A 25,384-nucleotide genomic window follows, 5' to 3' on the forward strand; every position below is an offset into this window, starting at 1 on the left:
GCCACAAAGACCGTAAGTATTAAGGAATGCATGCCAGACTTCCTTTGCTAATTGGTAAGTAATTAGCAAAGAAGGGAACTTTTAGAGTGTACATTATTAGTGCAGCAATGCAGAACTAACACCCAGACAATGCCCAAACACGTATTATTATTATTATTTTTCCGAGGCTAATCTCGTATTCAAAGTGTATCAGCTGACCTAGAAACAACACAATGGCAACTTTTGCATCTTAAGGCTTCTGGGTGAGGACAATGGTGGCATTGAGTGGGTTTGGCTTGAGGGCCACAACAGATGCCTTGACCCAACACAACCTGTTGAAGAACTCAATCACGTCCCATTACGCCTGTCAACGCGGCGGCACAATTCGCCGGCCTGCGCTGATTAAAACGCAGAACTCTCTGTGGAAAGCCAGTCATCAAGTTTGCCATTAAAAAAAGTCCCTGAGAGAGCGAGGAGGCCAATTTTGGATGTGATTAAACTACACAGACTGTAAAGAAACCCTTGTGTCCTCGAGTCATACAGCAGATTTACTATCCTACAACTCAACTCAAAACAAATGTGGTTCAGTAGGTCCTCTAGACACGATTTCTTCTTTGCTGGCATGGATTCAGAAGTTGCTTTAGGCCCAGTAGATTCTTCTACAAATCCAGCCGACCATGGTCAAAAAATGTGCCCTCATCTCAAAAAAAGGGGGGGGGGGGAAGGAATGCATGGGAGGGAATTGCAGAGGTATCCGTGGGGAAATTGCACGGAGCCCAGTGGGAATTTTAGCAGACCCAGACAAGTGTTTTCCAAGCCAAGATCTGAGATTATCATAATGGGAGACAAAGGGAAAATGTCTGAGGTTGGAATCAGTCCCAGCTCAATATTGTGGCCCTTGACTAATGAAACAATGGCCGTCAGACTTCAAGTTGCATCGTTTTCAGATGTCAGGAGAACGCGCGCAACCCCCGAAAGAAAACTGATGCAATCTCCATCTAGTATATTACATCGATTCTTCTTTCCCATCAAAACCAGGATCTGCAAATTTGCACTGTTTTGGTGGAAACTCACCGTCCCTGCCTCAAACCTAATGAGTAAAACCGGCTCCGCTGTGACGGATGACCTGTGATATGACCGCTGTCAGTTTGCGTGAGGGACATGATGGTTTCAGATATCTGCAAACAACGAGATAAAGCTGTAGATGGATAGCACAGGTACGTGAGACTGAACTGTGTTCGGGGGGAGACAGAAGGAGAGACGTGAGGAACTCCAGACGCAAACTCAAGTGCAAGTGCGAGAGACCACCGGGGACTCCCGAGAGCTCATGGAAAGAGGAGTGTGTGTGTGTTCATCACCTGTCCAGAGAAGACACATGAAACTTCACAATGTACCTGCAAACAAGAAAAAGTCCTGTGAATCGGTTTAATTGTTTTCAACATCATTGCAACAAAGATCAAATTCATAACAATTAACTTATGAACTCTGCAAATTGGTAAATGAGATCCCAATTGTTTATTCTAGACAGTGATGAGATGAAGTGCTTCTCAGATGTTTCTCTTGAGAAAATAAATAAACCTAGCAACCTTATGCATCTCTAGAGTCCCTATAGAGTTTCAATAGAGATCCCAACATCTTAAACTGTCAAAAGTCAATTATTATTAACCTAAACATTTCTTATCAGATGCACTCCACAAATCTTCAAATTCCTACTTTATGACAACTATTAACTTTTTATCTCACCTCACAAATTTTAGGGAGAGACATCTCAAATTTGACACTAGAATTGAGAGCTCCATTAAGCTGTAAAAGAGCAATCTCTGAGCAATAACATTTTCCCCTGGGTAGTAAAAACATCAATCCATCCTGAAGAAGAAATTTGAGTGTTTTTACGAACACATGTCCCATCTCGGAGGAAACCAGGGGATTTGAGGAACCATCTGTTGGCCAAAGCCTTTGGGAAGCACACTAATATGGATTTAGGATATTGCTCTCTGCAGGTGGGATGGGAATGGCAGTGGCCTCTTTAGAGGGAGGGGCGGAGAGATAAAAGTCAGTGGTGTGATCCTGGTGTGAGTTGCATTCAAAAATAAAATAAAACCCAAAATGTTATGTAACAGCAAAAACATATTGAAACATAAGTGCACAGTACATGAAAATGCAATTGATCATGGAAAATCCAATAAAAAATTTACTAATCTCAAAATATGATACTCTCACGACCCTTAAAAAAAAGGCAAAATACAGTTAAAATGGTACATTTAATAATAATTATTACTTTTAATAAACAGTTGACAAAAATATACTTTCAAATTTGTTATTGCATCAGGTTTGGACTTGGACTTTCCAAAAACCGCTAGAAAAGATGTTATATATTTTGTTGACATTTGTACTTGCATTATCCCAAATATTTCCATCGATGTTTAAATCCAGAAAAATCCGGTAAACCAACGGCTGAGGAGGTGAACACGACATCTCCCATGATTCCACGCTCCATCACTGCATCATCAAGCTACGCCTCGTTTTTGCTTTGAATAAGCGACCTCTAGTGGTGAAACTCGCACACTGTGCCTTTAAATGTCACATTAAAATGAGCAGAATGTCCTTTGCCATTATATGCTTATCAAACGGTCTCATCTGGTCTAAGTGGGCGGCTTTTGATCATAAAAAGCTGCAATGTGTACTAGACTTTTACGTGTGGCTACATGATGCAGATTAGTGACCTCTGACCTCTATTATTAAAGACACTAACCTTTTAGCAATACTAGAGAAAGAAGCAGGGCATTAGAAGAATCATGAATGAGTCTCACAGAGTATAAATAATACAGACAAAAACTTACAGGGAAAGGGGACCTAAAGACGCCCCACAATATCCATGAGGAAACAGGATAATTCAGATGCCACACATAAACTGGCAAGACTCCTCTTTCAACTTGTTAACTTTTGTACAATTGTACAATTTGTAATCGCTAAAAGCTTTTGCTTCATGTTTTGCTCTGCTGCCAATTGAAAAAGCTTTTCTAAGGGTGTTTAAACTTATATTTACATTTATTCATTTGCATAAATTTACATTGCATTCAAGGCACACAGTTCATCAGTTCATGCATTCTCTAAGAATTTTGAGTTCACTTGATTTCTCTTTAAAAGAACCAAACTCAGACCATTTAATAGACATAAAAGTAATAAGAAAAAAAAAAGGAAAAAAAAAGAGTAATTTCAGATTGTACCTGGACTTGAAAATGAATTCAGATCAGATTCAGATGCATGACATTGCGAACACTGTGAGTGTGTTAGAAATCAGGAATGTTAAGAGAACATTGTGCTTGGTACATTTTTCATCTTCAAACCATGATTGTTTACGTGTAGGTCAGTAGGTCAGTAGGTGGTCTTGTGGCTGTTCGAACACATTCAACCACATGAGCATCAACACTACGAAAGTACTCCAGTCTAATGCTCAATTCAGTATGAGCCGAACGATAGTCTCAGCATAAATCAGCATTAGGCGTCAGATTTCATTCATCTCAAGAGTGAGGAGGTAGCAAAATGTAAAAGCGCCTATATGGCAATATATTGGATTTAAACCCAATGCTATTGGGAACCTCCAAAGGATTAGTTGTGTTTTTCTAGTTGTGTTTTGCATTAAGAATAATAATGAACCCACCATTCAAGCAATTCACCCTTCGCATGGAGTTTGATTGACAGGTGATCTGACCAATCATAATCTGCCATTTTGTCCGACAAAGCAGTCAGGAGAGTTAGTAGATTCGGTGGATATGAACTTTAAAAACGGTGTGTCCTGACGTCTTTCCGTGGTTTAAACAACATTCCTTCTGATGTTCATTCATGTTTATTTGATGCTATAAATTGGTTCAGGCGCTACAGCGATTGGTCACGACACATTAAAGAGCCACAAAACGGTATTTATTGTTTAAATTTCTTAAAAAAATTACCAAATTTGAAAGTTGAGACTTTATAACATTAGTTAAATACCTTAGTTAACATGAACTAAGAATGAACAATACTTCTTTAGCATTTATTAATCATAGTTAATATTAATTTCAACATTTACTAATACGTTATTAACTCTAAAGTTGTATTTGTTTACAGTATGAACTAACATGAACAAACAATGAACAACTTTATTTTTATTAACAAACATTAAAGATGAATAACTACTGTAACGCATGTATTGCTCATTGTTTGTTCATTGTTGTTCATTGTAGTTAATACATTAACTAATGAACCTTATTGTAAAGTGTAACCAACACATCTTAATACCTGGTGTAAACAGAGACTTTGATCAAATTGATATGGCCTCAATCAAATTATTATTAAGTTATTTGTAGAACTGTTCCTGTACTGGTGGTTGAGTTTAATGGTTTAAAGGACAGTTGGTTAGTCCATCAGAGGTTTGGATCCACCCGAGGTACGGCCGCTGTAAACGAGGTAAACACATCTTGAGGTGAACAGATTACCCCCTGCTTGTTGACCTGTCAAATCATTCAGAAATGTGTTGCAGGATTGAAACACTAAATCGGAATTAGAGGCTTTTGTTTTAGCTGCACGCAGCACAACGAGGGGGGACGCGAGCGGGTCCTAAACCCTGTGACCCGCCCCCAAAACCCCCCCATGTGCCCACCACAGCCTCAGTGTTTACGTAACCCACATTTGTTTACAGTACGCACTGCTTACGTCGCGGTAATGTATGTGAGGAAACTTCTGCCTCCCACTGGTGGTTTGAAGGTGGAGATGAGCAGCTTCTTTAACACTTCCATTAAGAGCTGTGTAATATCATCAATTAAAAACTAAAACCATGAACAAACATTTACTGAATTACACTGGTGAGAGTTCATGTGCACACACTCCCAGATACATGCATGCATTTACACACACCAAATCTGAGTGTACCTGAAAAGCAACATACAGTAAAATGAATAATGCATGTGATCTTCGCATCAAATTATAGCCTATATTAGTCATTTGCATTTGCATTTGCATCTATGACTCATCACCTTCAGATTTAAGCACAAAACATTGCATGCATTAATGTCATTTCTTGTTTTAAAGTCTGTAATGTTACCATTAAAGTACTGTCAACAATGTCAACACTGAGTCGGCGTAACAGACGCGTGCAAAAAAAACAAGGAAGATTAATTTAGCACTCACCCTCCGACAGCTAAACCAGGGGAAATAAACCCTTCTTATCAGATTAATTGCTAAGTTTAAGCCATTAAAATCTTTCTAATCATTTATTGATTCTTGGAATTCATGATGTTAGATCAAGAGCGCAAGATTTAGTATTAGCAGCAATTCAGTCTGAGCTGCCCATGACTGAGCCGTCTGTGACATCTTTATCATTGCAGTAAATATACAGCGTGCATTTGATTTAAGCAGCTGTTTTAATTAGTTTTCGGACAGGTCCACGAGGCTCTTTGTGTAACAGAACTTGTGTATTAGCTTTTAAAAGACAGCAGACGAGCTCTCTTCACGAGGGGTCAGCTGAGGGCAAAGATAACAGGAAGTTCAGACCTCCCATATTTGAACTCTTTCTAGTGACCGACAAACCCAATAAATCACGCTAGACGTGAGCGGCGCAGGGTCACACCTGTAATTTAGAATCCACACACCACACCCTTTCATACATCTTCACATTGTAAGCTAATCTTCCTCCATGAATTACGCCATGAATTCTCAGAGTCTGTTTCAATGTTAAAGCTGCTCTGGGACACAAAACATCAATTTCCAAAGTAATGTGGACAAGGTTATCAATTAAATGCTTGTTTTATGCATTATTTAATGCATAGCTGTAACACACACACACATATATATATATATATATACTAGTTATATATATAAGATGCCTGTTTATATATATATTATTTATGCTGTTATTCTTTCTGTTTATTTCACGGTCTCTCTGAAATTCCTTCGTAAAAATTCATGACTGAATTATGTTGCATCGCAGCACAAAGGACTACACATTTCCCGACAGCATTTTACTAAATAAATCATTAATGCCTCTGCAAACATCCACAGTAATGTGCTAGTCTTCAGGAATATGAAATGAAAGGCTATTTTCTTCATTAAAGAGCTTCTTCCTTAAATTTGCCTCAAAAGTTGCTCCTACAAAAACTTTTGAAATAAAAACAGATGTAAATAGTTGACATACAGAATTTAGAATTAATGTAAATAGCTGTGTAAGGTCTTTGGTGTGTTTTAATTTGTTTTTTCACATTCGTCTTCCACAGTTCAACCCTAAGCAATGACCCTGACCCTAATCACACACTTAAACTCAAAAATTGCTTAGTCTGGGAATAAAATTCCAAGTCTTTTGTTGTTTTTTCCAACTCACCAACACACATATTGTTATCAGTGATTTTCTTCATAGTTCAGATTCAAAACAAGACAGTTTATGAGCACAAATGTGTCCTGAAGTGATCTGAAAAGATGACGTCTCTGTTCTAAACCCCATAACCTCACTATAGTCTGCTGCCCTGCTGTCTACACATACATCTTCAACATAACAGAAACTTTTGTAAAGGGGTGGTAGAATATGATTTGACTTTTCTAACATTAGTTAGTGTGTAATGTTGCTGTTTGAGCATAAACAACATCTGCAAAGTTACAACTCTCAAAGTTCAAAGCAAAGGGAGATATTTGCTTTTAAAGAAATCGCTTTTTAAGGACTACAACAAACGGCTGGTAGAGACTACACCACATTCCTCCCGGGTTAGTGACATCACCAACCCTAGTATTTACATAAACCCCGCCCCCTAAACACACGATTTATAGATTATCAAGACAGTATATGCTAATCAATGACTAGAAGATAACTACACATCAGCTTCATAAATTCATCAACTAACCATTCAGAAATGTCCTGTTGCTTCTACATGTTGTCTCTTCTTCTTGAGTCTCTCCATCATTGTTTGACTCCGGTTTGAACATAAAAGGCTAAAAGTTTTTGAAATTTTCAGTGCATGTGTTTGTGAGGTAAAAGGACACAAGCTGTTGTAGCTCCGCCCCCTGTGCCGGGAGCAGCAGCTCATTTGCATTTAAAGGAATAGACACAAAAACTGTGCGTTTTTGCTCAACCTCAAAAAGTGACAATTTTAACATGCTATATAAAAATATCTGTGGGGTATTTCGAGCTAAAACTTCACACACACTCTGGGGACATCAGAGACTTATTTTACATCTTGTGAAAAGGGCATTATACCACCCCTTTCAATGTCAGACATAACATTATTAAACACTTACAGGTCTTTCCCTTCACTCTTAAAAATAAAGGTTCCAAGTTTTTTTTTTTTTTTTTTTTTTTTCAGTGACGCCATAGAAGAACCATTTGGGTTCTTGTAAGAATTTTTTTTCTTTGTGTGAAGAATATTTAATTAACATTTTTCCACTATAAAGAACATTTTATTCAATGGAAAGGTTCTACGGATGTTAAAGGTTCATCATGGAACCAATAAATAGTGTTTACTAAAAAAACACATAAAATAGCATAAACATAAAACTCTCCTAATCCAGTCCTACGCAAAGCAAGTTTTCAAGACAATTTCAATAGGTTATACAACATAATAATAATAATAATAATAATAAACTAAGCAGAGTTTAAATTACACACAATATTAAGTTAATAATCAACAGAATTATGTCAACAGAATTCATCACAATAATATTGCATTTTAAAAGGTTTAATTAAATCAATAAATTAGAATTTTTAAATTGCAACCATGCATTTAAGTTGAGGTAACAGATCCGCTAAATTTCTTTTTAGAATGTCAGCGTCTCTTTTCTTTGTGGGAGAAGAACAATGAAAACTTTTAAGTAAATTATTGCTCAGTCCGGGTCAAGTTCTGCAGTGATTTTCCCCTGCATGTTTGAGCTAAACGGTGCACTCACACACATCTGTGTCTTTCTCACTGTTACTGCATAACCCCTACGGTACAGGCGCGGGTCACGGGTCGCAGCACCGGACCCTTTCTTTCACACATCAAGATTACCCATGTAAGCGAGCGGTCTAAAATAACTACTGGAGCCTTTTGTGTTCGGGCGGAGAAAAGAAAATGTCCCCCTCTCGTATCTTTGCGATCTGTAAACGTTGATTGTCCCCGGCGTGTAGAGAGGTAGAATGTCATTTTATCGGTCTTTTTTCCCTTCAGAAGTGTGTAGATTCTCCAGATCTCGTCGGCACAATGGCTTGTTGTGGCTTTGACCGGCTCGTTTTGATGTTCTGAGTCGTACGGGGTCGTCGCATCATGCGAAGGACACACATACGTGCATGTGTGGCGAAAACACATCATGCTAGCACTGATGCGGCATTGTGTTACCTGCATGGCTTTTCTTTGATGTGAGATTGCTTTCACAGGCTAGAGAGCAGGTAACAAAAACAGCGCACTAGACACCTTTTCTACCACGAACAGTTCAACTGTGAGGAGCATTGTCCATTGTGAGCAACTCAGAGGCACACAATCGAACACTTTGTGTTAGAATGATTGATACAGAGAAATTTAATCACGTTAACTGGCTGGTGCTTTTAACTGTATCTGTGGCTGTATTGAGAGAGGAGGGACGGTAAACAATGGGCGGCCCTGTGGTTGTGGGCAGCGGGGAGCTGGGTTTCCAATGCTTAGGTCAGGACACCAGATACCTGCCTCTGCCTTGTAGTTCGCTCCAGGACAAGATTTTTTCCTCCTGAGAGGACATCAATTTAGCAGATTGGCGGGGTATTACGACCCGCTTTGGCCTGGTCGAAATGGCGGGCAACTGGGAAAACGATCCTATTCATCCCAGGTCTTGGGGATTTAAAAGAGTAGGCCATCCTAAAACGTTCTACTCACGTCTTTTACCATATGCTGTTGTGTGTTTTTTTTTTTTTTTACATGCACTGAAAAGAATTTGGTGCACAATTTTCACTCTGAAATTGCCTGTAGATTTCACAAATAATTACTAAGAAACAGCAAGTAACATTGAATTAAGGTAGTAGAAAGACTGAAATAGTATTTTCATGTAAAATGTTCTAAAATGTAAAACTTTAAAAGAATATTTATAAGGCCCATTTTCGCTAGCTGAGGAGAAATACATAATCATGTTTCGCCTGGTCGCTTCAAAATCGAGTTTTTCTCCATCCCGTAATGTTTGAGAAGTGCCTGGACTTCGGCACTGGTCCATTCATTGCATGTTTTTCAATGTTTGTGGAGTAAATATATAGGCTAGGTTAGGCTATAAACTGTGTTTGTGCAGCTTTTTAAAAATGGCGGGTGCTGGTGTTTCGCATGGGTGTTGTCAATCAACTCACACTTACGTCACTGGTAGTTCCAGTTGTGCTGGGTTAGACCCGAGTCACCCGACTCTGATGTAGGAGCTCATTTAGTTCCCCCAAAAGTCGTTCCTGTGAGGTTCGAACACGCCAAAAAACGGGTACTTCCACCATAGTTATAGGAACTATGAACACGTTTCTCCGGTGTGAAAGCACATCATGTCTGCTCCGGATGGGTCAAAAGACAATAGAACCCATTAAAATAAGTAGAAATAGAACGGGACATCCGTTTACTGTTGAGGATTTGTCACATCACCGCGTTGTGCCGCATCTGAAAGCTGTTATGCCAGACATATTCCCAAATAGTCTCAGCTATTTCTGAAACAAAGCCAAACTTTGTCAAATCCAGCGTAGACAACCTCTAGCTGTTGCGACTCAACACAATGCGACAAATAGGGCCGGGGCGGTATTACGATATATATCGTTATCACGGTATAAAATGTCTATCGTTAGAGATGTTTCTATATTGTGTATATTGTGGGATGTAAATATATAGCACTATCGGTAAGAGATGAAACATATGAATGAGAATATAAAGAGCAGGACGTGCTTGATGTTAAAAAGAGTTTTAGGCACATTCATGTAAACACAGCTGGTCATGTCTCAAGTAAAAGTATAAACAGTTGAGTCTAAACCGGATGTGTATCAGTATAATGGATCAGTGCGTTTGGTCTTAAAGTGACAGCAGCCTAATAAACCTAATGCTTTGTGTCATTAATGTGAATCAAACAAAAGAGAAAATAACTTACTTGCATAATTTGTTTAACTCATATTTTTGTTATATTGTATTTGTCCTATTGTTTGTAATTTGCTTCTTTTTTTCTTATTTTTAATAACAGAAATGAGATAAAATAACACAAAATAACTAATAACACTTCACGCTAAATATAGAATTTATTTGAAATAAAACGAAGTAAACGTCGTTTACTATAGGCCAGGGTTTCAGTGAGGTTCATGAGGGAATTGCAGGGGCTTTGTGGGTTGATGAAAAGCTGATTAAATTACATTGTAAAAATGTCAAATTAAAATTAATTAACAACTAAATAAAATACTAACTAAAAAACTAAACAATTTATTTGTTTACCTGCATAACATGTGACCATTTACAGACATCAGAGAACATGCAAATGTGTTGTTAAATTATTGAAATATTACCTTAAAATGGCAAGTAATTATTGAGGACAAAGGGGTTCAGCTCCTATAAGCTAATGTGTTATTTTTCATGTGCCAATTTATGTAGAACAAAATTCTGATATGTCGTCTGAGACACTGTTGAGTCCGAAACTCAAATATTTCAAAGGCCACTGAAGCCTAACTAGATACTTTGGTCTCGCTCAGACCCCCATTGATGCTGCAACCCTGTTAATGGCAATAAAATCTTTTACATTTCCTTGCTCGGCTGTTAACTTTACTGCGCGCTGCACTTTCAAAGCTGTTGCGCGTCCATTAGAGTTGTAAAAGCCGGTAAGTCGCCCATGTGCCTCTCCCCCTTCTATGGTTACCGCTAATCCCTTCACCAAAAAAAGAAAGAAAAAACATGACACATAGAGCTGAGAGAGAGTCAAGCAGGTCTCAGCCTTTCATATTGTGATATCTGATACAAGGGGAGTTTTTGAGGAAAGCACAATGTTTATTTTCGCAGAGTCGCCTTTGGGGCTTATGGGAGGTTCATATGGCATTTGAGAACAGTGTCGGGTGTTCAAGATTTAGCAGCTCTTTCCATGTTTGTTGTCCGGGCCTCCTCTGGTCTTGCATAAAGGACGTTTCTTATGCCGGGAGGTAACATCAAACATCTAAACATCAAGAAAACCACCAAAATCGGCAAAAGGCTAGACTTACAAAACTTTGAATCACAAGGCCTGGTCACAACGAATCTTATGCAACAAAACATTTTCCATCAAATGCATCAAACCAATTTGCTCTGAGATTTTTGTTATACTGTGAAAAACATTCAGTTATTTTTAAGGGTGCTCCGATTGATCGGGCGCCAATCGTTATTGGCTGATAATAGCTTTATATAGTTTGATCAGTGGTATAAAGGCCGATCAGAAGAGCCTTTCTGGAAAGCAAAGTGAACTTTGAGCGTTGGGTTCTCACCTAAACAGTTACATGCACATAGAAGTATGCCAAAATGCCCGACTTGGTGAGTATTCGGTTAAACACCGTCGGTTATGTGAACATAAACCGTTGGGTTATAAGTTGCACGTGCAACAGTATATTGGATCCGCGCATTCAGCCTTAAAGTGACATCAGCCTAATAAACCTGCTGCTATCTGTGTCATAATGTTAATCAAACAACAAAAGACAAAGAGAAATCTACTAATCTTTAGTAGATTTAATAGGATTAATCTATATCTAATTTATACAGCGAAGACTATGCAATATTGGTTTACGTTTGATTGCTTTCTGTTTTTTTCATGAAAATTTTTTCAGTTCTCAATTCATGATACTTTCTCCTCTCTCAATTTTTTTATACTTAAAATACATTGTTGTTGAGAATTGGCTTATTTTTTATTTCGGTAAGTGGTATCGGACAATACTGCTTCTTTTTATAGTGATAGTCAACGGCTCCAAAAATCCTAATCGGAGCACCCTTAGTTATTTTAATCACAAATTATATTTAATATCTTAATCAAGTCTCCTAGACAAAACGGAAAGCAAATCAAGGCCCCACAAAGAAGACCCCAGCAAGTATCTCCAAAAATGTCTCAAACTGTGCCAAGATTAGTCTGCAATCAAAAGTCAGAGATCTCAATATGAACTCAGATATCTCATCAGATTCTTATATAGTTCTATACTCCTAAATGACAACTACTGACTCATTTATGCCACGTTTTATTTCTGCTCAATTTTAAGAGAAACGTCTTAGGGAAAGTTGATACTTAATATAACTGAGATTTTGATGGGTTATGATCAACCAAATTTTTTCCTCAGTTGCTGTATGAGCTAGAAGGTATAGGTCTGATCTATAAGAAACGTCGATCAGGTTAGCGGGTCTCCATTCAGAGGCTAATCACAGATTTCTTAGCTCCTCTAAACCCACTTTGTGAGCTGACTGTGAGGATCAGACGTGCCAGCTGTCATCACCGTGTGCATAAGACACCAAAAAACTATTATCATTCAATTCAGTCATACACCTGTCAATTAAACTAACACATATTTCTCTCAGTGCCCAGAAAACCATACTTATTAAAATAATATATGCCTAAAAAAAAAAAAAAAAAAACATCTTCTGAAAAGAATCATTTTCTTCAGAGAAATTCAAAACTCTTGATGCATCACTAGATCCTAACATTCTGGTTTCTGGGTTCTTTAAAGCATCAGTACACAGTTAAATCACAAAAGAACATGTTTCACCCCCAAACCAAAATAATCATTTTGTTTAGTTGTTTAAATTTTAGATTTTTAAGAATAAATACTGTGTATGACATGGGGTCCTGGACAATTTGTCATGTGATTCACCCTGATAAATGGTTTTCTAAATAAATAAATAAAACAAAATAAAAATGTAGTGTGTCATATAAGAGGTCTTCTATTCGACTGAGTGAGTGAATAAATCTCAGCATTAGCTCAGTATTAGCAGAACTTATCAGCACTCAAACATGCAGACAGATATAAAGCACAAGACACAGGGGAGAGTAACGCTCTATTATGTCCGATGGGTATTTTAATTACCAGATGGAAATTAGGTTAAACCCATATTAAAGAGGCTAAGTATGTGAGGAGGGTCGACCAGAACTTTGCAGAGTCACTCATGTCACTTTTCGGCTCGCTCACCCCGTTTGTTTACATTTACTCATATGGTATTCTGTCAGAAATTTTAATATTAACAATACGCTTCGATGATTATAATCACTGTTTTACGATAGAACTGTTCCAGGTGGGTTGTGGCAGCAGGTGCACAAATCAAACAAGCAACATTAAAACTGGAATTATAAGCAGCCTCATACCTGTTCAGTCATGCCAGTAATCCATAGGGCTTTTAGTTTGCACAATTATTGATGGATATGTTTACTAGTGTTATACTAAAGCAGAAACAATGGAAATCGTCGTTTTTATCCTTAATCCGCTCGTTTATGACTATATAAAAAAATAAAAAAAACACTCGTTTACGTCATTCATACGCGTAGCCAGATGTCGCTCGCGAACAAACTAACGAAGAAAAACCATAGACTGTAAAAAGAGAAAAACACGAAATGATCATAAACGGATATCCGTCTTTACTACTCACTCCGACGAACAGGTAAAAGCAGGATTGTAATAAGAATGCTTTATATGGATATTCTACAGCTGGTGTTTTGAATGGAGTTTTGGGCAGAATAAATTGTTGTAATGTTGTGAAGGACTGTGTGTACATCCCTGTCTAAACGTGCACCTGTTATTTAGGTGTGAATGTATTTTATGATTAATTTGGTAAGATTAATGACAGTGTTGTTATTGGAACATTTGGTACAATGGCAAGAGTGGAATATTGATGACAGATAACGGATGGAACAGGTGTAAAGGTGCAGAATAAAGACAAATGTATCTGCATATGTTTTATATTGTGTATATTTTGTATTTAATATTAGTGTCAGTCTTGGATTCTATGAGAGTGAATGTACAGTAAATTGTGGATGATTGGTATCTGTGGATGGATTTGAGTTTGATATGATATATTGAAGTGATATGATGTACGATATAGCCTAGTCATCCTCAGATTTGAATTAGAACATGGTTAGACTTGTGGCTTGTATAAAAAGACCTTTTCAGTTACTTTTTCACACAAAGATTTTTTGCAGTTTGGTCATAACAGAAAATTTTGTGGTAGTTTAGGAATGTGAGTCCACTTCTAAATGTACTTTATGGGTAAATCTGATATGTTTCACCTCATAATCAATTAAGTTAATTAAGATTGTTTGCATTGTGACATTATTTTCACGACAGTTATGCACGTTTATTCCATATTTGTCATTACCATAATGCTGTAAAAAAAATCTATCTTGCCTTGACACAATAACTGATTTTATTAAAACCTGCATAAATGAGCTTCATAATAAGTACCATAGTTATACAGTTATATTTCAATTTTAATATATTACAATTACCTCATGGTATACCATGAAACGCATTTTTTTTTATTTAAATGTCATCATTTTTGACATTACAATAAGAATGTATTTAGTTGTTATGAAAATGCCATAATGCAAACCAAACAATCAAAAAATCCTAATGTCCTTAAAGGTCCCATGACATGAAATTTCCACTTTCTGAGGTTTTTTAACATTAATATGAGTTCCCCTAGCCTGTATATGGTCCCCAAGTTTCTAAAAATTTGAATCGGTGTAAATCGAGCTTTTGCTATCTTTCTCTGCCTTTGAGCTCAACCGGGCTGATCTTGAATCTCCTCCTTATGACGTCATAAGGAGAAATGTTACCTCCCCTTTCTCTGCTTTGCCCGCCCAGAGAATATTTCTCGCCCATGAGAAAATGAGCTAGGAAGTAGAACGCGCGCGCGCGATTTTAGTTTGTCCACGAGAGATATCATGGCTTTTGAGCGAGCTAAGCATAATAATTGCTCAATAATTGGATGTACAAATGAACATCGAATGGTCAATACAGAGCTGGGCTTGCTGAACGTCGGACAAGTAAGTCAACAAATTATATATAAGTGTGTTGTTTTACTGTTTATGGTTACCTAGCTTCTTACACGTAGAATGTGGCTGTCACATTAGCTATGCAGCTATGCAGTTACTTGCGCTAATGTAAAGGTAGACAGCATCAAGTTACACATACTGTAACGCGAGTGTTGTACATTTCTTTGTTATTTGGATAACCGTTTTCCTGTTGGTTATATGGCGCGCGATATCCGCATTTCAAGATCGCAGAGCTTGATGTAATTGTAATAAGATAAATTCAGCCCGATCTCATCCCAAGTCGTCATATACTGACGCTTTTGACATTTCGTCTACATCGAACGCACATGGCACCCTTTAGCGTCAATATGAGACGCAGATAGATATGGGCCAGAAGGCGCCTCCTAGCGGTCTAACCCTAACCCTACCCCAGACCTAAACCTACCCATAACCGAACAAAGCTCTGTGCGTCTCATATTGACGCTAAAGGGTGCCATGTGCGTTCGATGTAGACGAAATGTCAAAAGTGTCAGTAAATGACAACTTGGGATGAGAATGCGTTGGATAAATTACAGACGTTACAGATCTCTGATGAAAAGGCAACAGTAGGTTAGCTTTAGCTACATGATAATAACTGTAAACCATCCGAATAAAGTACCGTATCCAGACATAATATTTTAAACTAACCATTCGGAAACGTCCTGCTGGAGCCGCTGAGTTGAAACTTCTTCATCCGTTGCTTCTCCATCTGGATCAGATTCTGGGTCAAACTGAAATGCTTGAACGACTGCGTGTCTTCGTGCCATTGCTATATATCCAACATAAACAAACATGCATGGTACCGTTGCGCAAGATGGTCAAGGCCACACCCACCCTCCACCTTGCGCCGCCTTTCTCCTCCTCATTAGTATTTAAAGCTACAGACACCGAAACGGCCCATCTGAAGGAAGCTCATTCTGGGACTGGCTTGTAGTGGCTATAATTCTGCACCGAGGCTGAATTTTTGGAAAGAGATTTCAGATACAGTACTAGGGACCACTAAGGACTATATTAAAGCCTACAAAAAGTAGCATGTCATGGGACCTTTAAATATAGGCATTTTGGCATGGAAACCCTTGACAGGTTTTGTTGATTCATCCACATATGAACAGAAAATGTAAAGATTGAGGGTTATAGTTTAATAAAATAACCTTTTCTGTCAGTTTTAATTATTGTCTGTCACTTTCAATGATCTTTTCTTGTTAAACCACGAGACATGTTTCTCCGTTTATGTCTAAAATGTGTGCATTATGGTGCAGGACGTTTCATTAAACATCATGATGGGGACAGAAAGATTTACATGTTGCCTGGACACTGGCAGGGTGAAAGGTCAAGCAGAGGTCAATTCTCCGACCACATGGCAGAGTCATTCCTCGAGACTCTCTGCGCAATCAAAACCAATGTGAAGTGAACTTGCACCCTTGATGAAAGCCTGAAGGGAACACTCCTCTGATACGTTCACACAGCTTTAGTTCATTTCCTCTGGACACTTGCATGTGAGCATGAGCGAGGCGAAGGTACAGAGACAGACGAGTGATATATGTGATCCTCCAGATCCTGATTGTGTGCTGGAGCTGTTGGGTTACACTGGTCAGAACAGCACTGGACTGCAGCTGGACTCGACAGCCACTGATTTAAGACCTGATCCAGCGATTGGCCAGAGGCAGGCTCTGTGCTTTCAGGTCTGATCATTATTTAATGCACTGGGTGTTCACACACTTTGCTGTGAAGGATTTTGTGAATGAACTTGAAGCTGAAATGCAGAATGTCCCCCAAAATGTCTGAAGATCTTTACATTATCAGGTGTATATATTTCTAATGGCATTCTTAAGTGTCCAAATATTTTCCCAAGCAAGTAGTTTTATGTTTTCTCTAATGGAAAGAAAGCGGCGACTCAAGGCAGCGTTCACACCACCAAAGTGTGAAACACACAGAACACAGACACAAACACAAACTTCAGCACATGCAAATGACTTTACAGTAAGTGAGTCACTCTAACAATTAACTCTGTGAGTCACAAAATCATTTAGCTTCTGCTGCAGACGTCCACAGATCCATGTAGTTCGGCTTCATAGTGAATCCCATGACTGGTTTAATTGAGACCAACATTTTATCAATAGAGAAATAGATTTGAGCTTGTATATTTAAGTTCAGTAATTTCACTTAAATGACAATTAATAGGTCATTTTCATTGCCAATTAAGTGAAATTACTGAACTTAAATATACGAGCTTGATAAAAATGATCATTCTAGAAAAAATTTCAGATGGCACTTACAGGCTTTTGCATCTGAACTCTTCATATATATAGAACTGACATTCAGCGTTGAGTGTCATTGCTGTGAAATAGAGCTAATGAGATGCACTTCTATTCCTTCAGCCTGAACGAGGCTTGTGAACAAACGACAATCATGCAATCCCCCAGGGGGCCCCTGAGGGCCCCTACATACGCATGCTGCATGAGTGCTCATATTGTAGTGGATTACAGGTCTCATTACTGTGTGTACTGGGCCCCAAATCACTGCAAAATATGCATGTACAACAGTAGAAGTGGATTGCTCTGATTCTGAAGAAAATATGAGTTGTTTTTGCTTGTGCAAAGCTCATCGCCATGATGCATGTTCTGCGTGTTCTGCATGTTCTGCGTGTTCTACGTGTTCTGCGTGTTCTGCTTGTTCTGCGTGTTCTGCGTGTTCTGCATGTTCTGTTTGTTCTGCGTGTTCTACGTGTTCTGCGTGTTCTGCGTGTTCTGCTTGTTCTGCGTGTTCTACGTGTTCTACGTGTTCTGCGTGGTCTGCTTGTTCTGCTTGTTCTGCATGGTCTGCGTGTTCTGCTTGTTCTGCGTGTTCTGCATGGTCTGCGTGTTCTGCGTGTTCTGCATGTTCTGTTTGTTCTGCGTGTTCTGCGTGTTCTACGTGTTCTGCGTATTCTGTTTGTTCTGCATGTTCTGCGTGTTCTGCGTGTTCTGCGTGTTCTGCATGGTCTGCGTGTTCTGCGTGTTCTGCATGGTCTGCTTGTTCTGCTTGTTCTGCATGTTCTGCATGGTCTGCTTGTTCTGCATGGTCTGCTTGTACTGCGTGGTCTGCGTGTTCTGCATGGTATGCTTGTTCTGCGTGTTCTGCATGGTCTGCTTGTTCTGCTTGTTCTGCGTGTTCTGCGTGTTCTGCATGTTCTGCGTGTTCTGCGTGTTCTGCTTGTTCTGCGTGTTCTGCTTGTTCTGCGTGTTCTGCTTGTTCTGCGTGTTCTGCGTGTTCTGCTTGTTCTGCGTGTTCTGCATGTTCTGCTTGTTCTGCGTGTTCTGCTTGTTCATGGTCTGCTTGTTCTGCGTGTTCTGCTTGTTCTGCGTGTTCTGCTTGTTCTGCGTGTTCTGCGTGTTCTGCTTGTTCTGCGTGTTCTGCATGTTCTGCTTGTTCTGCGTGTTCTGCTTGTTCATGGTCTGCTTGTTATGCGTGTTCTGCGTGTTCTGCTTGTTCTGCGTGTTCTGCTTGTTCTGCGTGTTCTGCTTGTTCTGCGTGTTCTGCGTGTTCTGCGTGGTCTGCGTGTTCTGCGTGTTCTGCATGTTCTGCTTGTTCTGCGTGTTCTGCGTGTTCTGCTTGTTCTGCGTGTTCTGCATGTTCTGCTTGTTCTGCGTGTTCTGCTTGTTCTGCGTGTTCTGCGTGTTCTGCATGTTCTGCATGTTCTGCTTGTTCTGCGTGTTCTGCTTGTTCTGCGTGTTCTGCTTGTTCTGCGTGTTCTGCTTGTTCTGCGTGTTCTGCGTGTTCTGCGTGTTCTGCTTGTTCTGCATGTTCTGCTTGTTCTGCGTGTTCTGCTTGTTCTGCATGTTCTGCTTGTTCTGCGTGTTCTGCTTGTTCTGCGTGTTCTGCGTGTTCTGCTTGTTCTGCGTGTTCTGCTTGTTCTGCTTGGTCTGCGTGTTCTGCGTGTTCTGCGTGTTCTGCATGTTCTGCTTGTTCTGCGTGTTCTGCGTGTTCTGCTTGTTCTGCGTGTTCTGCATGTTCTGCATGTTCTGCTTGTTCTGCGTGTTCTGCGTGTTCTGCTTGTTCTGCGTGTTCTGCATGTTCTGCATGTTCTGCTTGTTCTGCGTGTTCTGCTTGTTCTGCGTGTTCTGCTTGTTCTGCATGTTCTGCTTGTTCTGCTTGTTCTGCGTGTTCTGCTTGTTCTGCGTGTTCTGCATGTTCTGCATGTTCTGCTTGTTCTGCTTGTTCTGCGTGTTCTGCATGTTCTGCTTGTTCTGCTTGTTCTGCGTGTTCTGCTTGTTCTGCGTGTTCTGCATGTTCTGCTTGTTCTGCATGTTCTGCTTGTTCTGCGTGTTCTGCATGTTCTGCTTGTTCTGCATGTTCTGCTTGTTCTGCTTGTTCTGCGTGTTCTGCTTGTTCTGCGTGTTCTGCATGTTCTGCTTGTTCTGCGTGTTCTGCATGTTCTGCTTGTTCTGCATGGTCTGCTTGTTCTGCATGGTCTGCGTGTTCTGCATGTTCTGCTTGTTCTGCATGTTCTGCTTGTTCTGCATGGTCTGCTTGTTCTGCGTGTTCTGCTTGTTCTGCGTGTTCTGCGTGTTCTGCTTGGTCTGCGTGTTCTGCTTGGTCTGCTTGTTCTGCGTGTTCTGCGTGTTCTGCTTGTTCTGCGTGTTCTGCGTGTTCTGCATGTTCTGCTTGTTCTGCGTGTTCTGCTTGTTCTGCATGGTCTGCTTGTTCTGCGTGTTCTGCATGTTCTGCTTGTTCTGCGTGTTCTGCATGTTCTGCATGTTCTGCTTGTTCTGCGTGTTCTGCTTGTTCTGCGTGGTCTGCTTGTTCTGCATGTTCTGCTTGTTCTGCATGTTCTGCTTGTTCTGCGTGTTCTGCTTGTTCTGCGTGTTCTGCTTGTTCTGCGTGTTCTGCATGTTCTGCATGTTCTGCTTGTTCTGCATGTTCTGCTTGTTCTGCGTGTTCTGCTTGTTCTGCGTGTTCTGCATGTTCTGCATGTTCTGCTTGTTCTGCTTGTTCTGCGTGTTCTGCTTGTTCTGCGTGTTCTGCGTGTTCTGCTTGTTCTGCGTGTTCTGCATGTTCTGCATGTTCTGCTTGTTCTGCTTGTTCTGCGTGTTCTGCTTGTTCTGCGTGTTCTGCTTGTTCTGCGTGTTCTGCTTGTTCTGCATGTTCTGCTTGTTCTGCGTGTTCTGCGTGTTCTGCTTGTTCTGCGTGTTCTGCATGTTCTGCATGTTCTGCGTGTTCTGCTTGTTCTGCTTTAGTTATTTTAGTACATAAAGTTAAACTAAATTACAACGAGAAATGGTGCTTTGGCAACTATCTGAAATAAAAGAAGTTTAAGCTTTTTTTTATATTTTAATTCAATTAAAGTTTATTTTGCTTCAAGAAATGAAAACGTTTTTATGGTTTTAATTTTAGTTAACTGTAATAACTGATTATAATAAATATTTTCTAGAATTTTTCTCAACTCAAATGACTTTGTCGGTATAATAATATTTTAGCTGCTTGCTCAATTTAAGGTTATTAATGCAGCAAAATTCTAGAACAGTTTGTCACAACTTACTTTTCTCCCATCATGCTTTGCTTCAGTCTGTGTAAAGATAAATGCTTTTTGCACAAGATGAATATATGGGAGATATTTTAGTGTTTCATGATCTGTTGGGATTTATTACATGGCAGTTTTTGGTGGTTACCAGTAGAGCTTTATTGAGGACATATTTATGCTGTAGATTTATGTGAAAAGCAATAACTGTGCACACGCCAGTGCAGTGATAGCATGCATTGTGCTCTACTGTTAGCTAGTTAACTGCAAGAAATGTTTAATTTCCTCAACAAACATGCATGGATATTAGTGTTTGCAGGATGAGATGCTAACAAGCTTCGACCTGCTTAATCATTGTCATAGTTTGGCATCAGTTCAATCACGTGAAGATAAATATGAAATGATCCACTACTTTTATATCTTCACGTGTTTGAAACACCCTAGTGAACAAAAAATGTGCCATTCAAAATGTATGGTAATGACGTAAATTGAATGATTTATGATGAATCCGAATGGGCGACCTCATTTCCAATAGGCAAGAGGAATCATTCAGGGTTTGACAAAAGGGAGTTTTGTTGCAGTTAAACTGCAGGTGCTTTTGTTCCTCTGTCACGACACTTGATGGACAAAAGTCCAGGGATCACATTTTTTGGGAGGACTGAGTATAATTATGGAGGGCTCACAGAGGTACTGTCAGCCCTCGGGCAGCGGCGGAGGTGAACTTGAAATTACCACAATAACAGGAGAAGAGATGAAAAGAGAAGAGAAAACTAGAACCTATTTAAAGAGCCGTCGAGTGCGGGAACCGATCCAGCATCATCCGTATAGCTTTCGTTGGGATGGTAGAAGTGACGTATGACCCTCAAACACCACGCTTGCTCTTAAAGGTGCGGTCACACTAGACTTTGGGCCCCATTCACTTCCATTCACATGCATGAGAGCGGGAATGTGAGCATAATCTTTTTTTGTTTATTACGTGTTATGTTTTGATATTTGGGCTGCACGGAAAATTTTTGGGCTGTGATGTATTTTGTCATATATTGCGGTTTGAACTGTGATAGATGCTTAAGATTATTGAACTGACCTGTAAATGTGAAAACTGAGGATTAACTCAGAGTTAACTCAAATATATAATTCAGAGTTGCATGGTTTGCATTATTGTGTGTAATATTTTTGTGGAAACCAAACCATGATGCATTTTTTTTTTTTTTAAGATACTTTAATGAGATGAAAGCTCAATGAGTTAACTTATAATGTTATAAATGTTTACTTTTGATCAATATATTGCATCCTTGCTGAATAAAAGTATTATTTTAAACGTTTTAAACGTAGTGTGTCACAAAAATATGAAGCAGCACAACTCTTTTCAACATTGATAATAATCAAAAATGTTGCATATTAATCAGCATATTAGAGTGTTTCTAAAGGATCATGACACTGAAGACTGGAGTAATGATGCAAAAAATAAATAAAAAAAATCCTGCTTTGCATCACAGGAATAAATTAGGCTACATTTAAAAATATATTAACATAGAAAATGGCTATTTTAAATTGTAATAATATCTAACTATTTTTACAGTATTTTTTGATCAAATAAATGCAGCCTTTGATAAAATATATCAAAAACATAAAAATATTCCAAACTTTTGACTAGTAGTGTAAACATTAACAACCCCGTTCATTTCCAAACCCCATCCCACTTCATTCCCTCATTCCCTCATTTGTCTAATGAGCACCATATGGACCGTACCAACATAAATGGCGGGAAGAGCGCAGGCTTAAACCGAGGTTTCATTAGTCCAGTGTGATGTGCAGGTGGAGGATGCGACGGCGTGTGTTTTCGGTGGGTTGAGGGCCGGTCGGGGGGGTTTAAGGCAGAAGGTCTCTTGTTAATCAGAATTAGGCAGTGGCGAGGGGCAAAGCGGCCGCTGTAGTGCTCTAATCCCTGAACGCCTCTTAATCGTCTCTGCTCCAACAGTCACAGATTCAGCTGCCCGCTCCACCTCCTCAGATCAACATGCTGATTAGCAACGATGGCCCTACAGGGACAGAAAGAGCCCGAGAGGGGGCCGAGGGGGGCTCATTTAAATGACAACGCCAGGATAAGCACCCTTGTTCACGCAGAAATATCTAATATGTACGGTACTGGGAAGAACATCTTGAATTTAAAGGCATAGTTCACCCGAAAATTAGACTTTTGCACCATAATTCAAGTGACGGTGGAAAAGGTCTTGTGTTTCAAGATTGTGAATTAAAGGCTAATGTATTTACAGTGCAGGTCCAGATAATGTTGTCATGACAGATTGTCATTGCATAATGTATAATGATTGGATAACTCTTAATAATTATGCTTTCATTAGTTAACTACACTAGTTAACATGAACTAATAATGAGCTGCACTTCTACAGAATTTATTCATCTTTGTTAAAGCTACAATATGTAAGAATTTTGTAATAAAATATCCAAAAATCACTTGCACAGTGTGATATATTTCCTGCAGTTGTGTACTTACAATATCCCAAAAAGTTCCCAAAGATTTTTAATTTCAGAGAAATTCCAGTTTTAAATAATGGCTCGTCCCTGTTCACTTGTCACCTGTCAATCCCTGGTTTCCGCTCGTACTGCCGTAGTAACCATGGCAACAGACGTGGACAACTGCGTTACGTCTAGCGGCGCGCTCACGCTGTTGTTGTTTCGGTCAAACATTACGGACCATGGCAAGCGGACTTTGGGACAAAAGGAGAAATAAAACGAGGATCAATATCAGCGTGGCGTTTTCGAGATGCCGAGAGCTAGCATCCGCGGCTAACTTCGACTCGACAGAGACGCGCAAATGTACATAAAACTAATCAATGTTATATAGCTCAACATGATGAAATGTTAGAATATGATCAGTATGTTATTCTAATGTTGATTGAGTGAACACACTCAATGCAGTTTAGTGTGATAGTGTAGAGCAAGTGAAACAGCGCTGCGTTACCTCACAACTCAAGTTTCATAGTTATCCTCCTTGGTGGGAACGGGCCTTTAAAGGAGACATGCTGAACCATTAATGACTTTCAACTCTACAACATAATACGGCACAAGTACCAGGCGAATCAAAGCAGTCAGATTAGAAGAATCATACAGCATTGCATATACATGTATTTATTATAAGTGTGTTAATGCTCAGGGTCAATCAGGATGTGCCAAAAAACAAAACAAAATACGCAAGGCACGCGTGTTAGTGCATGTAGCTGACATTAGAATACGCTTAGCTTACTCTCACCTTCATCCAGTCTAATACACACTAATCAAAGCCAATCAAACACAACAGCTGCTGGGCCTTATGAGCTGAAACCTTTAAAGAACTTAAGCGTAGCAAAACCCTGACCTTTAGTATTCAATAACAAACTCTGAGGATTTAGGGTAATTGGATCCGGAAGTTACTTTTTTAATTTGTTTGTGCAGAACGATATAGCCTACAGTAACAGGGTTGTCACAGTTAACTAAAACTAAAATGATTTTTTTTACTTTTGCTACTTGAAAAATGTTAAATGATTGAATTTATGCAAAGTACCTTGCAGGTACAAGGCACATTTTTAATCAGTATGCATGTTCCCTGGGAGTCGAACCCCTGACCTTGGCGTTGCAAGCACCTATTGAGGAGTGAAATTGTATTTCAGCTGTATTTATCTTTTGTGGTTTCATAGCATCATTATTCATTCTTGATTGTGATGTATCGCTTTGCAGTGAATTCATGTGTTGTGTGATGACGAGTCTACACTTCAGTCGTGCTTTAATGAGATTTCTTCAGCTTTGCTGTAGTTAAGCTTGTGCTGGGGCAATCATCTAATGAAGCGAATCTTCCGCTGAAAGTCCTGCATGAGTCCTTGAAGTCGTAGTGCTCCAGTCCACCTCAATCAAAGCCATGCTTAGAAGGTACAGGTACGGGTTTGAGTGCTTTTAGAGGAGGAAATATTCATTTGGGGCCCTATTTTAACCATCTAAGAGCATGGTCTAAAGCGCACGGCGCAAGTTCATTTAGGGCGTCCGAATCCACTTTTGTTTAGTTTAACGACAAAAATGGTCGGCGCTCCCGGCGCATGGTCTAAAAGGGTTGTCCCTATTCTCTTCATGAGTAATGGGTGTGTTTTGGGATTTACGTGCGTTAAACCAATCAGAGTCTCATCTCCCATTCCCTTTAAATGCCAGTTGCGCTCGTGCCATGGCGGATTCGCTATTACATGACGGAATTTGATAGTGGAAAGACTGAGCGCGTCTCCAGAGCACAAACGGATCTGCTCGTGTGCGAGGTAAAAGCACGCAAGCAGATCATCAAGCCGGATTGTTTTGCCGCAGGACGGCAATTGCGAGTGAGTTTTCTGTCATCTTTGCAGGACTGCGATATGAAGAGTGTACAAAATAACATCTTTAGCAACAGTGAATAGCACATAACAGGCACAATAGCGGTATAAACATGCATATCAATCAGTTCAATATGTGTCACATAACTAAACATGCGGAATCGTTTTCAGATGCGTTAACTACAACACAAAAACAGCGTTTTTAAATTAATCGACTTGGAAAAGCGTTTTCAAAAAGCTCAGTTTTCGCAGGACAAAAACGCCGTCTCAGTGTGAAGAGAGAAGAAGATGCATTTACAAATGAAAATGTGAAGGCCTGAGGGGGTCATTCCTGGGCAGAATAAGCTGTGAACTTGGCCAGACTTGATGCTGGTAGTCAACAGTTTGGTTTATGTTAAACTTAGAGCCAGATTTACCTACAGCTTGCACCAGTTCAGACCCTCTTTTGACGTTTTGACGCAAAAATGAGCGCTGAAAAGGCGAGGACAGGGTTATTTTTGCGGCTGACCTTATTGCATATGCATTTGTAGGAGTTTCCCTTTCAGACATGTGTGTCGCGTTCTTTAACGGTCCGTCCGGAAACCCC

The 25,384-nt window shown here is 39.5% G+C and overlaps 1 long non-coding RNA gene across 1 annotated transcript in view; it reads right to left on the minus strand.

Moving 5' to 3' along the window:
• Positions 1–14,519: 14,519 nt before the first annotated feature.
• Positions 14,520–25,384, minus strand: part of LOC309488049 — an 85,060-nt gene continuing 74,195 nt past the window's right edge. The window contains exons 2-3 of the long non-coding RNA XR_014201997.1: positions 15,490–15,999; positions 14,520–15,206 (exon numbers count right to left, since the gene is read on the minus strand). This is a non-coding gene — a long non-coding RNA (uncharacterized lncRNA). The remainder of the gene's footprint in view (positions 15,207–15,489; positions 16,000–25,384) is intronic.

The sequence above is a fragment of the Leuciscus leuciscus genome (assembly GCF_965113295.1).
Source record: "Leuciscus leuciscus genome assembly, chromosome: 23".
Taxonomy (NCBI): domain Eukaryota; kingdom Metazoa; phylum Chordata; class Actinopteri; order Cypriniformes; family Leuciscidae; genus Leuciscus; species Leuciscus leuciscus.